The sequence below is a fragment of the Bacillus rossius genome, chromosome 16 (genome assembly GCF_032445375.1).
Source record: "Bacillus rossius redtenbacheri isolate Brsri chromosome 16, Brsri_v3, whole genome shotgun sequence".
Taxonomy (NCBI): domain Eukaryota; kingdom Metazoa; phylum Arthropoda; class Insecta; order Phasmatodea; family Bacillidae; genus Bacillus; species Bacillus rossius.
The window spans coordinates 43,156,576-43,172,066 of record NC_086343.1 but is presented as its reverse complement, the minus strand read 5'-3'; positions in this window follow the sequence as shown (position 1 = coordinate 43,172,066).

The window sequence follows — 15,491 nt, the reverse complement described above, 5'->3', positions numbered from 1 at the left end:
GTCCCTGGGCCGGCTCGCAGACACCTTCTCATGTGCGAGTCAGAGTGAGCTCGGGGCTCGCCCCAGTTGCAGAGTGGCGCCACTCCGTGCTGGCGCGCACTTCCCAGTGAGTGGCGCCAGGCTGTCGGTGCTGTGGTGTCCGGGTCGCTCCGTGGCGGGGCAGGGGTACCACTCGGCTGGCTCGTCCCTGGGCCGGCTCGCAGACACCTTCTCATGTGCGAGTCAGAGTGAGCTCGGGGCTCGCCCCAGCTGCAGAGTGGCGCCACTCCGTGCTAGCGCACTTCCCAGTGAGTGGCGCCAGGCTGTCGGTGCTGTGGTGTCCGGGTCGCTCCGTGGCGGGGCAGGGGTACCAATCAGCTGGCTTGTCCCTGGGCCGGCTCGCAGACACCTTCTCATGTGCGAGTCAGAGTGAGCTCGGGGCTCGCCCCAGCTGCAGAGTAGCGCCACTCCGTGCTGGCGCGCACTTCCCAGTGAGTGGCGCCAGGCTGTCGGTGCTGTGGTGTCCGGGTCGCTCCGTGGCGGGGCAGGTACCACTCGGCTGGCTCGTCCCTGGGCCGGCTCGCAGACACCTTCTCATGTGCGAGTCAGAGTGAGCTCGGGGCTCGCCACAGCTGCAGAGTGGCGCCACTCCGTGCTGGCGCGCACTTCCCAGTGAGTGGCGCCAGGCTGTCGGTGCTGTGGTGTCCGGGTCGCTCCGTGGCGGGGCAGGGGTACCACTCGGCTGGGTCGTCCCTGGGCCGGCTCGCAGACACCTTCTCATGTGCGAGTCAGAGTGAGCTCGGGGCTCGCCACAGCTGCAGAGTGGCGCCACTCCGTGCTGGCGCGCACTTCCCAGTGAGTGGCGCGCGGCTGTCGGTGCTGTGGTGTCCGGGTCGCTCCGTGGCGGGGCAGGGGTACCACTCGGCTGGCTCGTCCCTGGGCCGGCTCGCAGACACCTTCTCATGTGCGAGTCAGAGTGAGCTCGGGGCTCGCCACAGCTGCAGAGTGGCGCCACTCCGTGCTGGCGCGCACTTCCCAGTGAGTGGCGCGCGGCTGTCGGTGCTGTGGTGTCCGGGTCGCTCCGTGGAGGGGCAGGGGTACCACTCGGCTGGCTCGTCCCTGGGCCGGCTCGCAGACACCTTCTCATGTGCGAGTCAGAGTGAGCTCGGGGCTCGCCACAGCTGCAGAGTGGCGCCACTCCGTGCTGACGCGCACTTCCCAGTGAGTGGTGCGCGGCTGTCGGTGCTGTGGTGTCCGGGTCGCTCCGTGGCGGGGCAGGGGTACCGCTCGGCTGGCTCGTCCCTGGGCCGGCTCGCAGACACCTTCTCATGTGCGAGTCAGAGTGAGCTCGGGGCTCGCCACAGCTGCAGAGTGGCGCCACTCCGTGCTGGCGCGCACTTCCCAGTGAGTGGCGCCAGGCTGTCGGTGCTGTGGTGTCCGGGTCGCTCCGTGGCGGGGCAGGGGTACCACTCAGCTGGCTCGTCCCTGGGCCGGCTCGCAGACACCTTCTCATGTGCAAGTCAGAGTGAGCTCGGGGCTCGCCCCAGCAGCAGAGTGGCGCCACTCCGTGCTGGCGCGCACTTCCCAGTGAGTGGCGCCAGGCTGTCGGTGCTGTGGTGTCCGGGTCGCTCCGTGGCGGGGCAGGTACCACTCGGCTGGCTCGTCCCTGGGCCGGCTCGCAGACACCTTTTCATGTGCGAGTCAGAGTGAGCTCGGAGCTCGCCACAGCTGCAGAGTGGCGTCACTCCGTTCTGGCGCGCACTTCCCAGTGAGTGGCGCCAGGCTGTCGGTGATGTGGTGTCCGGGTCGCTCCGTGGCGGGGCAGGGGTACCACTCAGCTGGCTCGTCCCTGGGCCGGCTCGCAGACACATTCTCATGTGCGAGTCAGAGTGTGCTCGGGGCTCGCCCCAGCTGCAGAGTGGCGCCACTCCGTGCTGGCGCGCACTTCCCAGTGAGTGGCGCCAGGCTGTCGGTGCTGTGGTGTCCGGGTCGCTCCGTGGCGGGGCAGGGGTACCACTCAGCTGGCTCGTCCCTGGGCCGGCTCGCAGACACCTTCTCATGTGCGAGTCAGAGTGAGCTCGGGGCTCGCCCCAGCTGCAGAGTGGCGCCACTCCGTGCTGGCGCGCACTTCCCAGTGAGTGGCGCGCGGCTGTCGGTGCTGTGGTGTCCGGGTCGCTCCGTGGCGGGGCAGGGGTACCACTCGGCTGGCTCGTCCCTGGGCCGGCTCGCAGACACCTTCTCATGTGCGAGTCAGAGTGAGCTCGGGGCTCGCCACAGCTGCAGAGTGGCGCCACTCCGTGCTGGCGCGCACTTCCCAGTGAGTGGCGCGCGGCTGTCGGTGCTGTGGTGTCCGGGTCGCTCCGTGGCGGGGCAGGGGTACCACTCAGCTGGCTCGTCCCTGGGCCGGCTCGCAGACACCTTCTCATGTGCGAGTCAGAGTGAGCTCGGGGCTCGCCCCAGCTGCAGAGTGGCGCCACTCCGTGCTGGCGCGCACTTCCCAGTGAGTGGCGCGCGGCTGTCGGTGCTGTGGTGTCCGGGTCGCTCCGTGGCGGGGCAGGTCCCACTCGGCTGGCTCGTCCCTGGGCCGGCTCGCAGACACCTTCTCATGTGCGAGTCAGAGTGAGCTCGGGACTCGCCCCAGCTGCAGAGTGGCGCCACTCCGTGCTGGCGCGCACTTCCCAGTGAGTGGCGCGCGGCTGTCGGTGCTGTGGTGTCCGGGTCGCTCCGTGGCGGGGCAGGGGTACCACTCGGCTGGCTCGTCCCTGGGCCGGCTCGCAGACACCTTCTCATGTGCGAGTCAGAGTGAGCTCGGGACTCGCCCCAGCTGCAGAGTGGCGCCACTCCGTGCTGGCGCGCACTTCCCAGTGAGTGGCGCGCGGCTGTCGGTGCTGTGGTGTCCGGGTCGCTCCGTGGCGGGGCAGGGGTACCACTCGGCTGGCTCGTCCCTGGGCCGGCTCGCAGACACCTTCTCATGTGCGAGTCAGAGTGAGCTCGGGACTCGCCCCAGCTGCAGAGTGGCGCCACTCCGTGCTGGCGCGCACTTCCCAGTGAGTGGCGCGCGGCTGTCGGTGCTGTGGTGTCCGGGTCGCTCCGTGGCGGGGCAGGGGTACCACTCGGCTGGCTCGTCCCTGGGCCGGCTCGCAGACACCTTCTCATGTGCGAGTCAGAGTGAGCTCGGGACTCGCCCCAGCTGCAGAGTGGCGCCACTCCGTGCTGGCGCGCACTTCCCAGTGAGTGGCGCCAGGCTGTCGGTGCTGTGGTGTCCGGGTCGCTCCGTGGCGGGGCAGGGGTACCACTCAGCTGGCTTGTCCCTGGGCCGGCTCGCAGACACCTTCTCATGTGCGAGTCAGAGTGAGCTCGGGGCTCGCCCCAGCTGCAGAGTAGCGCCACTCCGTGCTGGCGCGCACTTCCCAGTGAGTGGCGCCAGGCTGTCGGTGCTGTGGTGTCCGGGTCGCTCCGTGGCGGGGCAGGTACCACTCGGCTGGCTCGTCCCTGGGCCGGCTCGCAGACACCTTCTCATGTGCGAGTCAGAGTGAGCTCGGGGCTCGCCACAGCTGCAGAGTGGCGCCACTCCGTGCTGGCGCGCACTTCCCAGTGAGTGGCGCCAGGCTGTCGGTGCTGTGGTGTCCGGGTCGCTCCGTGGCGGGGCAGGGGTACCACTCGGCTGGGTCGTCCCTGGGCCGGCTCGCAGACACCTTCTCATGTGCGAGTCAGAGTGAGCTCGGGGCTCGCCACAGCTGCAGAGTGGCGCCACTCCGTGCTGGCTGCGCACTTCCCAGTGAGTGGCGCGCGGCTGTCGGTGCTGTGGTGTCCGGGTCGCTCCGTGGCGGGGCAGGGGTACCACTCGGCTGGCTCGTCCCTGGGCCGGCTCGCAGACACCTTCTCATGTGCGAGTCAGAGTGAGCTCGGGGCTCGCCACAGCTGCAGAGTGGCGCCACTCCGTGCTGGCGCGCACTTCCCAGTGAGTGGCGCGCGGCTGTCGGTGCTGTGGTGTCCGGGTCGCTCCGTGGAGGGGCAGGGGTACCACTCGGCTGGCTCGTCCCTGGGCCGGCTCGCAGACACCTTCTCATGTGCGAGTCAGAGTGAGCTCGGGGCTCGCCACAGCTGCAGAGTGGCGCCACTCCGTGCTGACGCGCACTTCCCAGTGAGTGGTGCGCGGCTGTCGGTGCTGTGGTGTCCGGGTCGCTCCGTGGCGGGGCAGGTCCCACTCAGCTGGCTCGTCCCTGGGCCGGCTCGCAGACACCTTCTCATGTGCGAGTCAGAGTGAGCTCGGGGCTCGCCACAGCTGCAGAGTGGCGCCACTCCGTGCTGGCGCGCACTTCCCAGTGAGTGGCGCGCGGCTGTCGGTGCTGTGGTGTCCGGGTCGCTCCGTGGCGGGGCAGGGGTACCACTCGGCTGGCTCGTCCCTGGGCCGGCTCGCAGACACCTTCTCATGTGCGAGTCAGAGTGAGCTCGGGGCTCGCCACAGCTGCAGAGTGGCGCCACTCCGTGCTGGCGCGCACTTCCCAGTGAGTGGCGCCAGGCTGTCGGTGCTGTGGTGTCCGGGTCGCTCCGTGGCGGGGCAGGGGTACCACTCAGCTGGCTCGTCCCTGGGCCGGCTCGCAGACACCTTCTCATGTGCGAGTCAGAGTGAGCTCGGGGCTCGCCCCAGCTGCAGAGTAGCGCCACTCCGTGCTGGCGCGCACTTCCCAGTGAGTGGCGCGAGGCTGTCGGTGCTGTGGTGTCCGGGTCGCTCCGTGGCGGGGCAGGGGTACCACTCAGCTGGCTCGTCCCTGGGCCGGCTCGCAGACACCTTCTCATGTGCGAGTCAGAGTGAGCTCGGGACTCGCCCCAGCTGCAGAGTGGCGCCACTCCGTGCTGGCGCGCACTTCCCAGTGAGTGGCGCCAGGCTGTCGGTGCTGTGGTGTCCGGGTCGCTCCGTGGCGGGGCAGGTACCACTCGGCTGGCTCGTCCCTGGGCCGGCTCGCAGACACCTTCTCATGTGCGAGTCAGAGTGAGCTCGGGACTCGCCCCAGCTGCAGAGTGGCGCCACTCCGTGCTGGCGCGCACTTCCCAGTGAGTGGCGCCAGGCTGTCGGTGATGTGGTGTCCGGGTCGCTCCGTGGCGGGGCAGGGGTACCACTCGGCTGGCTCGTCCCTGGGCCGGCTCGCAGACACCTTCTCATGTGCGAGTCAGAGTGAGCTCGGGGCTCGCCACAGCTGCAGAGTGGCGCCACTCCGTGCTGGCGCGCACTTCCCAGTGAGTGGCGCCAGGCTGTCGGTGCTGTGGTGTCCGGGTCGCTCCGTGGCGGGGCAGGTACCACTCGGCTGGCTCGTCCCTGGGCCGGCTCGCAGACACCTTCTCATGTGCGAGTCAGAGTGAGCTCGGGGCTCGCCACAGCTGCAGAGTGGCGCCAGGCTGTCGGTGCTGTGGTGTCCGGGTCGCTCCGTGGCGGGGCAGGGGTACCACTCGGCTGGCTCGTCCCTGGGCCGTCTCGCAGACACCTTCTCATGTGCGAGTCAGAGTGAGCTCGGGACTCGCCCCAGCTGCAGAGTGGCGCCACTCCGTGCTGGCGCGCACTTCCCAGTGAGTGGCGCCAGGCTGTCGGTGCTGTGGTGTCCGGGTCGCTCCGTGGCGGGGCAGGTACCACTCGGCTGGCTCGTCCCTGGGCCGGCTCGCAGACACCTTCTCATGTGCGAGTCAGAGTGAGCTCGGGACTCGCCCCAGCTGCAGAGTGGCGCCACTCCGTGCTGGCGCGCACTTCCCAGTGAGTGGCGCCAGGCTGTCGGTGATGTGGTGTCCGGGTCGCTCCGTGGCGGGGCAGGGGTACCACTCGGCTGGCTCGTCCCTGGGCCGGCTCGCAGACACCTTCTCATGTGCGAGTCAGAGTGAGCTCGGGGCTCGCCCCAGCTGCAGAGTAGCGCCACTCCGTGCTGGCGCGCACTTCCCAGTGAGTGGCGCGAGGCTGTCGGTGCTGTGGTGTCCGGGTCGCTCCGTGGCGGGGCAGGTACCACTCGGCTGGCTCGTCCCTGGGCCGGCTCGCAGACACCTTCTCATGTGCGAGTCAGAGTGAGCTCGGGACTCGCCCCAGCTGCAGAGTGGCGCCACTCCGTGCTGGCGCGCACTTCCCAGTGAGTGGCGCCAGGCTGTCGGTGATGTGGTGTCCGGGTCGCTCCGTGGCGGGGCAGGGGTACCACTCGGCTGGCTCGTCCCTGGGCCGGCTCGCAGACACCTTCTCATGTGCGAGTCAGAGTGAGCTCGGGACTCGCCCCAGCTGCAGAGTGGCGCCACTCCGTGCTGGCGCGCACTTCCCAGTGAGTGGCGCGCGGCTGTCGGTGCTGATGTGTTCGGGTCGCTCCGTGGCGGGGCAGGGGTACCACTCGGCTGGCTCGTCCCTGGGCCGGCTCGCAGACACCTTCTCATGTGCGAGTCAGAGTGAGCTCGGGGCTCGCCACAGCTGCAGAGTGGCGCCACTCCGTGCTGGCGCGCACTTCCCAGTGAGTGGCGCGCGGCTGTCGGTGCTGTGGTGTCCGGGTCACTCCGTGGCGGGGCAGGTACCACTCGGCTGGCTCGTCCCTGGGCCGGCTCGCAGACACCTTCTCATGTGCGAGTCAGAGTGAGCTCGGGACTCGCCCCAGCTGCAGAGTGGCGACACTCCGTGCTGGCGCGCACTTCCCAGTGAGTGGCGCCAGGCTGTCGGTGCTGTGGTGTCCGGGTCGCTCCGTGGCGGGGCAGGTACCACTCGGCTGGCTCGTCCCTGGGCCGGCTCGCAGACACCTTCTCATGTGCGAGTCAGAGTGAGCTCGGGACTCGCCCCAGCTGCAGAGAGGCGCCACTCCGTGCTGGCGCGCACTTCCCAGTGAGTGGCGCCAGGCTGTCGGTGATGTGGTGTCCGGGTCGCTCCGTGGCGGGGCAGGGGTACCACTCGGCTGGCTCGTCCCTGGGCCGGCTCGCAGACACCTTCTCATGTGCGAGTCAGAGTGAGCTCGGGACTCGCCCCAGCTGCAGAGTGGCGCCACTCCGTGCTGGCGCGCACTTCCCAGTGAGTGGCGCCAGGCTGTCGGTGCTGTGGTGTCCGGGTCGCTCCGTGGCGGGGCAGGTACCACTCGGCTGGCTCGTCCCTGGGCCGGCTCGCAGACACCTTCTCATGTGCGAGTCAGAGTGAGCTCGGGACTCGCCCCAGCTGCAGAGTGGCGCCACTCCGTGCTGGCGCGCACTTCCCAGTGAGTGGCGCCAGGCTGTCGGTGATGTGGTGTCCGGGTCGCTCCGTGGCGGGGCAGGGGTACCACTCGGCTGGCTCGTCCCTGGGCCGGCTCGCAGACACCTTCTCATGTGCGAGTCAGAGTGAGCTCGGGACTCGCCCCAGCTGCAGAGTGGCGCCACTCCGTGCTGGCGCGCACTTCCCAGTGAGTGGCGCCAGGCTATCGGTGATGTGGTGTCCGGGTCGCTCCGTGGCGGGGCAGGGGTACCACTCGGCTGGCTCGTCCCTGGGCCGGCTCGCAGACACCTTCTCATGTGCGAGTCAGAGTGAGCTCGGGACTCGCCCCAGCTGCATAGTGGCGCCACTCCGTGCTGGCGCGCACTTCCCAGTGAGTGGCGCGCGGCTGTCGGTGCTGTGGTGTCCGGGTCGCTCCGTGGCGGGGCAGGGGTACCACTCGGCTGGCTCGTCCCCGGGCCGGCTCGCAGACACCTTCTCATGTGCGAGTCAGAGTGAGCTCGGGGCTCGCCACAGCTGCAGAGTGGCGCCACTCCGTGCTGGCGCGCACTTCCCAGTGAGTGGCGCGCGGCTGTCGGTGCTGTGGTGTCCGGGTCGCTCCGTGGCGGGGCAGGGGTACCACTCAGCTGGCTCGTCCCTGGGCCGGCTCGCAGACACCTTCTCATGTGCGAGTCAGAGTGAGCTCGGGGCTCGCCACAGCTGCAGAGTGGCGCCACTCCGTGCTGGCGCGCACTTCCCAGTGAGTGGCGCGCGGCTGTCGGTGCTGTGGTGTCCGGGTCGCTCCGTGGCGGGGCAGGTCCCACTCGGCTGGCTCGTCCCTGGGCCGGCTCGCAGACACCTTCTCATGTGCGAGTCAGAGTGAGCTAGGGGCTCGCCCCAGCTGCAGAGTGGCGCCACTCCGTGCTGGCGCGCACTTCCCAGTGAGTGGCGCGCGGCTGTCGGTACTGTGGTGTCCGGGTCGCTCCGTGGCGGGGCAGGGGTACCACTCAGCTGGCTCGTCCCTGGGCCGGCTCGCAGACACCTTCTCATGTGCGAGTCAGAGTGAGCTCGGGGCTCGCCCCAGCTGCAGAGTGGCGCCACTCCGTGCTGGCGCGCACTTCCCAGTGAGTGGCGCGCGGCTGTCGGTGCTGTGGTGTCCGGGTCGCTCCGTGGCGGGGCAGGGGTACCACTCGGCTGGCTCGTCCCTGGGCCGGCTCGCAGACACCTTCTCATGTGCGAGTCAGAGTGAGCTCGGGGCTCGCCACAGCTGCAGAGTGGCGCCACTCCGTGCTGGCGCGCACTTCCCAGTGAGTGGCGCGCGGCTGTCGGTGCTGTGGTGTCCGGGTCGCTCCGTGGCGGGGCAGGGGTACCACTCGGCTGGCTCGTCCCTGGGCCGGCTCGCAGACACCTTCTCATGTGCGAGTCAGAGTGAGCTCGGGGCTCGCCCCAGCTGCAGAGTGGCGCCACTCCGTGCTGGCGCGCACTTCCCAGTGAGTGGCGCGCGGCTGTCGGTGCTGTGGTGTCCGGGTCGCTCCGTGGCGGGGCAGGGGTACCACTCGGCTGGCTCGTCCTTGGCCGGCTCGCAGACACCTTCTCATGTGCGAGTCAGAGTGAGCTCGGGGCTCGCCCCAGCTGCAGAGTGGCGCCACTCCGTGCTGGCGCGCACTTCCCAGTGAGTGGCGCGCGGCTGTCGGTGCTGTGGTGTCCGGGTCGCTCCGTGGCGGGGCAGGGGTACCACTCGGCTGGCTCGTCCCTGGGCCGGCTCGCAGACACCTTCTCATGTGCGAGTCAGAGTGAGCTCGGGGCTCGCCACAGCTGCAGAGTGGCGCCACTCCGGGCTGGCGCGCACTTCCCAGTGAGTGGCGCGCGGCTGTCGGTGCTGTGGTGTCCGGGTCACTCCGTGGCGGGGCAGGTCCCACTCGCTGGCTCGTCCCTGGGCCGGCTCGCAGACACCTTCTCATGTGCGAGTCAGAGTGAGCTCGGGGCTCGCCCCAGCTGCAGAGTGGCGCCACTCCGTGCTGGCGCGCACTTCCCAGTGAGTGGCGCCAGGCTGTCGGTGCTGTGGTGTCCGGGTCGCTCCGTGGCGGGGCAGGGGTACCACTCGGCTGGCTCGTCCCTGGGCCGGCTCGCAGACACCTTCTCATGTGCGAGTCAGAGTGAGCTCGGGGCTCGCCCCAGCTGCAGAGTGGCGCCACTCCGTGCTGGCGCGCACTTCCCAGTGAGTGGCGCCAGGCTGTCGGTGCTGTGGTGTCCGGGTCGCTCCGTGGCGGGGCAGGGGTACCACTCGGCTGGCTCGTCCCTGGGCCGGCTCGCAGACACCTTCTCATGTGCGAGTCAGAGTGAGCTCGGGACTCGCCCCAGCTGCAGAGTGACGCCACTCCGTGCTGGCGCGCACTTCCCAGTGAGTGGCGCCAGGCTGTCGGTGCTGTGGTGTCCGGGTCGCTCCGTGGCGGGGCAGGGGTACCACTCGGCTGGCTCGTCCCTGGGCCGGCTCGCAGACACCTTCTCATGTGCGAGTCAGAGTGAGCTCGGGGCTCGCCCCAGCTGCAGAGTGGCGCCACTCCGTGCTGGCGCGCACTTCCCAGTGAGTGGCGCGCGGCTGTCGGTGCTGTGGTGTCCGGGTCGCTCCTTGGCGGGGCAGGGGTGCCACTCGGCTGGCTCGTCCCTGGGCCGGCTCGCAGACACCTTCTCATGTGCGAGTCAGAGGGAGCTCGGGGCTCGCCCCAGCTGCAGAGTGGCGCCACTCCGTGCTGGCGCGCACTTCCCAGTGAGTGGCGCGCGGCTGTCGGTGCTGTGGTGTCCGGGTCGCTCCGTGGCGGGGCAGGGGTACCACTCGGCTGGCTCGTCCCTGGGCCGGCTCGCAGACACCTTCTCATGTGCGAGTCAGAGTGAGCTCGGGGCTCGCCCCAGCTGCAGAGTGGCGCCACTCCGTGCTGGCGCGCACTTCCCAGTGAGTGGCGCGCGGCTGTCGGTGCTGTGGTGTCCGGGTCGCTCCGTGGCGGGGCAGGTACCACTCGGCTGGCTCGTCCCTGGGCCGGCTCGCAGACACCTTCTCATGTGCGAGTCAGAGTGAGCTCGGGGCTCGCCACAGCTGCAGAGTGGCGCCACTCCGTGCTGGCGCGCACTTCCCAGTGAGTGGCGCGCGGCTGTCGGTGCTGTGGTGTCCGGGTCGCTCCGTGGCGGGGCAGGTCCCACTCGGCTGGCTCGTCCCTGGGCCGGCTCGCAGACACCTTCTCATGTGCGAGTCAGAGTGAGCTCGGGGCTCGCCCCAGCTGCAGAGTGGCGCCACTCCGTGCTGGCGCGCACTTCCCAGTGAGTGGCGCGCGGCTGTCGGTGCTGTGGTGTCCGGGTCGCTCCGTGGCGGGGCAGGGGTACCACTCGGCTGGCTCGTCCCTGGGCCGGCTCGCAGACACCTTCTCATGTGCGAGTCAGAGTGAGCTCGGGGCTCGCCACAGCTGCAGAGTGGCGCCACTCCGTGCTGGCGCGCACTTCCCAGTGAGTGGCGCGCGACTGTCGGTGCTGTGGTGTCCGGGTCGCTCCGTGGCGGGGCAGGTCCCACTCGGCTGGCTCGTCCCTGGGCCGGCTCGCAGACACCTTCTCATGTGCGAGTCAGAGTGAGCTCGGGGCTCGCCCCAGCTGCAGAGTGGCGCCACTCCGTGCTGGCGCGCACTTCCCAGTGAGTGGCGCGCGGCTGTCGGTGCTCTGGTGTCCGGGTCGCTCCGTGGCGGGGCAGGTACCACTCGGCTTGCTCGTCCCTGGGCCGGCTCGCAGACACCTTCTCATGTGCGAGTCAGAGTGAGCTCGGGGCTCGCCACAGCTGCAGAGTGGCGCCACTCCGTGCTGGCGCGCACTTCCCAGTGAGTGGCGCGAGGCTGTCGGTGCTGTGGTGTCCGGGTCGCTCCGTGGCGGGGCAGGTACCACTCGGCTGGCTCGTGCCCTGGGCCGGCTCGCAGACACCTTCTCATGTGCGAGTCAGAGTGAGCTCGGGGCTCGCCACAGCTGCAGAGTGGCGCCAGGCTGTCGGTGCTGTGGTGTCCGGGTCGCTCCGTGGCGGGGCAGGTACCACTCGACTGGCTCGTCCCTGGGCCGGCTCGCAGACACCTTCTCATGTGCGAGTCAGAGTGAGCTCGGGGCTCGCCACAGCTGCAGAGTGGCGCCAGGCTGTCGGTGCTGTGGTGTCCGGGTCGCTCCGTCGCGGGGCAGGTACCACTCGACTGGCTCGTGCCCTGGGCCGGCTCGCAGACACCTTCTCATGTGCGAGTCAGAGGGAGCTCGGGGCTCGCCACAGCTGCAGAGTGGCGCCAGGCTGTCGGTGCTGTGGTGTCCGGGTCGCTCCGTGGCGGGGCAGGTCCCACTCGGCTGGCTCGTCCCTGGGCCGGCTCGCAGACACCTTCTCATGTGCGAGTCCGAGTGAGCTCGGGGCTCGCCCCAGCTGCAGAGTGGCGCCACTCCGTGCTGGCGCGCACTTCCCAGTGAGTGGCGCGCGGCTGTCGGTGCTGTGGTGTCCGGGTCGCTCCGTGGCGGGGCAGGGGTACCACTCGACTGGCTCGTCCCTGGGCCGGCTCGCAGACACCTTCTCATGTGCGAGTCAGAGTGAGCTCGGGGCTCGCCCCAGCTGCAGAGTGGCGCCAGGCTGTCGGTGCTGTGGTGTCCGGGTCGCTCCGTGGCGGGGCAGGGGTACCACTCGACTGGCTCGTGCCCTGGGCCGGCTCGCAGACACCTTCTCATGTGCGAGTCAGAGTGAGCTCGGGGCTCGCCCCAGCTGCAGAGTGGCGCCAGGCTGTCGGTGCTGTGGTGTCCGGGTCGCTCCGTGGCGGGGCAGGGGTACCACTCGACTGGCTCGTGCCCTGGGCCGGCTCGCAGACACCTTCTCATGTGCGAGTCAGAGTGAGCTCGGGGCTCGCCCCAGCTGCAGAGTGGCGCCAGGCTGTCGGTGCTGTGGTGTCCGGGTCGCTCCGTGGCGGGGCAGGTACCACTCGACTGGCTCGTGCCCTGGGCCGGCTCGCAGACACCTTCTCATGTGCGAGTCAGAGTGAGCTCGGGGCTCGCCACAGCTGCAGAGTGGCGCCAGGCTGTCGGTGCTGTGGTGTCCGGGTCGCTCCGTGGCGGGGCAGGTCCCACTCGGCTGGCTCGTCCCTGGGCCGGCTCGCAGACACCTTCTCATGTGCGAGTCAGAGTGAGCTCGGGGCTCGCCCCAGCTGCAGAGTGGCGCCACTCCGTGCTGGCGCGCACTTCCCAGTGAGTGGCGCGCGGCTGTCGGTGCTGTGGTGTCCGGGTCGCTCCGTGGCGGGGCAGGGGTACCACTCGGCTGGCTCGTCCCTGGGCCGGCTCGCAGACACCTTCTCATGTGCGAGTCAGAGTGAGCTCGGGGCTCGCCACAGCTGCAGAGTGGCGCCACTACGTGCTGGCGCGCACTTCCCAGTGAGTGGCGCGCGGCTGTCGGTGCTGTGGTGTCCGGGTCGCTCCGTGGCGGGGCAGGTACCACTCGGCTGGCTCGTCCCTGGGCCGGCTCGCAGACACCTTCTCATGTGCGAGTCAGAGTGAGCTCGGGGCTCGCCACAGCTGCAGAGTGGCGCCACTCCGTGCTGGCGCGCACTTCCCAGTGAGTGGCGCGCGGCTGTCGGTGCTGTGGTGTCCGGGTCGCTCCGTGGCGGGGCAGGTACCACTCGGCTGGCTCGTCCCTGGGCCGGCTCGCAGACACCTTCTCATGTGCGAGTCAGAGGGAGCTCGGGGCTCGCTGCCCGTCCTGGTGGTTTCAGGTGTCAGTTCACGTGTCATGACGGATGTAATGTTATAGCACCGACCACCCAGGAATCTGTTAGATTAGTTACACGTTGACAAGTGTTCAAAGGTAAAATGAAAAGTTAGATCCACAAAGAGAACAGAGGCAGGGAAGCCCCGGAACATACGAGGAGATCCAGTTCATGTAAATTGAAATTTGTATCACAATTAAGTATTTTGTTTTAAGTCTCTCTTAGCGAATAGTTTAGATATGGCTACTTCTTTAGAATTCTGGTACTCCCTCAATCACAACTGGTCAGGTTATTGAGAATGTAATGAATGATGACACCTTAAGTAATTATTTCTGAAACTTAAACGTACAAAACTGTTATGTCTTATAAAACATTATCTATTTTATAGTAAATGCTTATTTTATATAATTAGGTTTCCAATTATTAAGATTAATTATTTTATTTAAACCTCTACGAATAACCATAAAATCTCCTGTAGAGGATTTAAGTCGTAATGTCGTAAATCCTCTTTCAATTTTACAATAAAAAATTAAATTCTATTTAATCATGAGTTACGTTGTTTCTGCTCACTATCGAGTAGTCGCTCAGACCTCGGGTACTACTGTCCACCTTCCACAGGTGCCTAAACAGTAGAGCGACCTTTCACATTGAACTCGTCCGACGAGTCCCCAACTCGGTCCACGAGTTGACGCATCAAATCGCCGACGGTTACCTTCTTCGCCAAGTCGCTCACCGCAGCTCTGCCTGCGGGTCCCTCCTCGACGACTGGGCTAAGTCCTATTCCCAAAGTAGCGGGTGAGTTGGGCTTACCGATCTGTGTGCTCTGTGCTCTGTGCTCAGAGCGGGCGCGCTTCTACTTCTTCCTCGACTCGCCCAGAAGGTCCGAGCTACCCCTTCTTCAGGGAGACGAAAGGAGGGGTGGTAATTATGTGAGCGATCACGTGGTCTCGTGGTCACCCCCACCACTCCACTGCTCCAGCCGAGGCGCGCAAAACCAGTGGCGATAACTTGTCTGGAAGATTGGCCACCCGCAGCACACTGGTGTTCGGCGGGAGTAGAACCATTCAGGGCTACAAGTTCAAATCAGGGAAAAAACAAGTTGTGTGCAGTGACTAGCAAACACAATATGATCCACATGTGTGGCTATATGAGTAGACACACTTAACTTTGGCAAACTAACAAAATATATTTCAATGTAGCAGGTTTTTTGACGTGGAAACGTCTAATAAATCGATGAACGCTGGCTGCACGCACGAAAAAGTGTCCCGTTACGCACATTGTTCCATTACGCTGTCCCGTTACGATGTGTCCCGTTACGCTCATTGTTCCGTAACGCTGTCGGCAAGTGCAGAAATAATAGGTTATGTTACAACTGACTAAAAAATTATGGTGATTCATATAATTGATGATAGATATTTGATTACAGTGTAACCCTTCTTCCTCCTTAATTGGAAGAGGGGTTGCGTCCCCGACTCACTCTGGGCGCGAAGGGAAAAAATAAATATTAAAACCAGGCATAAAAAGCTAAACAATATAAATTCCCCACACCACTGCCCAGGGGTCAGGCCAAAAAATTTAAAGGATATAATAGCAGAGTAACCATTAAACAAACAAGAGGCAAGACTTTGGACGTATGTTATTAAAAAATAGAAATTTGCAAAAATAATTTTTACTATACATAACCATACAAGCTTAGTTACAAAAGCTGACGTTAATAATGGCAGCATCTTATCCCCATTTGCGATACTAACAATAACCTTTAAAAAATCGTAAAAATATAAATACTGATAACAAGTATAAAAATATATAAGGGCGTGAGGCGTGGCCACTATAAAATATCAAAATTTACTGACTGCCCTAATACCAAAAATCAAACAAGACAATCAATATAAATATATAAAAAAACTACAAAAATAATACTGAAGTACAAACAAATTATTTAAATAAAGTTCTTAAACTCTCAATCAACGGTTTAGTCTTTCTTCAGATGTTCGTTGCTAAAGACTTGCCAAAAAAACAAAGTTAATATCCTAGGCGTGCGCTGGCTTTCCTGACCTTCCTCACCAACTCCAGAGTCTAATGCCACGCCGGGCCATAGGTACGAATTCACAAAGGCGTGAACGATGACCAAAAAAAAATTATCTTATTTTTTTTTTTTTTAAGGGAAATGTAGCAAAAACACTTCACGTAACATAACCATGTTACCACAGAAGTATTTATCATCAGCTTCAAACAAAGTCTTACTTCTTTATTAACTTGCCAATGATTTTATAAAAACGTAGAATGGCCGCACCAACCAACATCAGGCTGCGCATGTAGTCCAATACCGATCGCATACATTTAATAATACTGCACAAGCTGATATATTAGCCAAATGCCAACTTTACGTATGCAAATTCCGATGACAAAGTCTCAAAAACAAATTGCAAAATGTTCGTTTCTTCCAAACTTATACTTTTATTGCAACTACAGGCAAACGGGCGACCTTATTAAAAAATCCCACACTGGAACAACGTGTGAAACAAATGGGCCTCTTCACCAAACAGGCTAATAAAAGTTCCGTCCAAATAAAATTTAGTATGGGA